The sequence below is a fragment of the Octopus bimaculoides genome, chromosome 9 (genome assembly GCF_001194135.2).
Source record: "Octopus bimaculoides isolate UCB-OBI-ISO-001 chromosome 9, ASM119413v2, whole genome shotgun sequence".
NCBI classification, from domain to species: domain Eukaryota; kingdom Metazoa; phylum Mollusca; class Cephalopoda; order Octopoda; family Octopodidae; genus Octopus; species Octopus bimaculoides.
Window position 1 is genome coordinate 20,800,433 of NC_068989.1, and position 2,457 is coordinate 20,802,889.

Below are 2,457 nucleotides of genomic sequence, written 5' to 3' on the forward strand. Positions count from 1 at the left end.
CGGTCCAGCTTCCTAGGGCTAAACGGCAGTAGTGTATTCCATTATTGGGATTGTCACATTAAGTTGACAATATACTACAACTTTGTCGCTCCACTACTGCTTAAATCTCTCTGAGAGATTTAGAAATATTATATTTCTAATATATATATATATATATACTTGGAAAGTGTTATAAAACTATGGAAAGACAGCTGTGAGTCGGAAGAAATAAATTCCCTGCGATGATGGGAAGACAGTGTTAACTTCTTCCTTAGTTATGAAGCTCAGTTTAAAAGAGACTACACTTCAGATAACCCCTTCCCCAAAATATCCAGAACAAATACATCTACAGAAATAAATAAACGTCCACCTAGATAAAACAATCAACATCCAAACGAAGACAAACACAGAAAACTGACCCATCGCCTAGAAGCAAACCATTGTCTTCCTAATAACAGGGACTACTCATCAATTAGAAACACTAGAAGAAACCAACCTAGAGTTAGGAGTAATTTTTTCTCCCCAGGAATTAGAAACACCCAAGAGACCCCCTTCACCTCTCAATGAAGAAACTCAACCTACTGATCCTCATCCTGTTTACCCAGACAGCACAACTAGCTCCCCAGCATTCCAAACATAATTAAGCACCCCAACAATTCATTCCAACTAAGAAACCCTAACCACGTGCTCCCAACCCATGCAGCAACACCAACCTCCCAGCAATCCCAACATAATAAGTAATAATAATACTGACTTAGTTAATAACAATAATAACACCAATAATAACTTTTACCTGTTGTTGTTGGCACTCCGTCGCTTACGACGTCGTGGGTTCCAGTTGATCTAATCAACGGAACAGCCTGCTCGTGAAATTAACGTGGAGGTGGCTGAACACTCCACAGACACGTGAACCCTTAACGTAGTTCTCGGGGATATTCAGTGTGACACAGTGTGAGAAGGCTGGCCCTTTGAATTACAGGCACAACAGAAACAGGAAGTAAGAGCGAGAGAAAGTTGTGGTGAAAGAGTACAGCAGGGTTCGCCACCATCCCCTTCAGGATCCTCGTGAAGCTTTAGGTGTTTTCGCTCAATAAACACTCACAACGCCCGGTCTGGGAATCGAAACCGCCATCCTATGACCGCGAGTCCGCTGCCCTAACCACTGGACCATTGCGCCTCCACGATAACTTTTACCAACCAAATTACAATAAACATTTTTTAGACCGAGTGGAGAGAAACAGGGACACACGTTGGAACAAAACTTACAGGAGAAACCCATAGTAATTAACTTATCAAAGAAAACTCTCTCTATAACAAAAATCAATATACTAGCCAAAGGTTTAAAGTTTACTCCAACCCCACGAAAATCTAACCATAATGAAATTAAAGACAATATTTCGGAATTCTGCAGAAAATTGCGACTCGCAAAAGCACTAACTGACTACAACAACGAAAATGAATCACTGGTCAAAAACAGAAGTAATTACCTTCCACATAAGAGTAGGAATAAAACACTGGATGACTTCTGCGACCATATCCAAAATTTCCCTTATACATCCAATAAACAAAAAATTAATTCCACCCTCAACAATCTAGAATGGAAAAATCTAATTGAACTACAAAACGACAAAGACCTGACAATTAAAGAAGCAGACAAAGGAAGTGCTGTAGTTCTGATGGACACAGAACACTATAAAAACCTAGTATTATCCATACTAGAAAACGAGGCCTTCTACGAAAAAGTTATAAACTATAAACAACAAAAGACAATGAAAAATCTTGCATCCTTAATTCTTCTACATGGAAAAGGCCTGACAGAAACAGAAACAGACTACATCACGAACTTCAAATGTAAACAGTCTTTTTTACGGCCTTCCTAAAATACACAAGAGAAAACACCAGAAGAATGTAAAACCCACGGCTTAAGCAATTTTCTCGACATCCAACTGAAACCCTTGCTGAAATACATCAAAAGTTTCATTAGAGACGATTTAGACATGCTAGAACACCTACCAAAAACAATTAATTAAGAGGCAATATTAGTTACCCTCGATGTTATCAATCTTTACACCAGCATCCCACATGACTATGGAATAAAAGCAATTAAATTCAGGTTGGAAAAGTACTCCGAAGTACTCCTGGAACGTATAAATCAGATCTTTATAACTGAATCTTTAAAATTTATACTTCAGAACAATTATTTCCTATTTGATGACAATTACTATCGTCATAAATGCGGAATTGCGATGGGAACGAAAGCAGACCCGGTTTTTGCGAACCTAATAATAGTTTATTTTGAATTCACCTTATATGAAGTATCACTTCAGAAATATGGTTACCTATTTTACCTTTACATAAGAGAAAATTGGAAAAGATACCTGGATGACTGTTTTATCATTTGGAAGAAAATCGACAAAATTTTGGATTTCAAATCAACACTAAATGATATAAATAGTAACATTCAATTCACAATGGAAT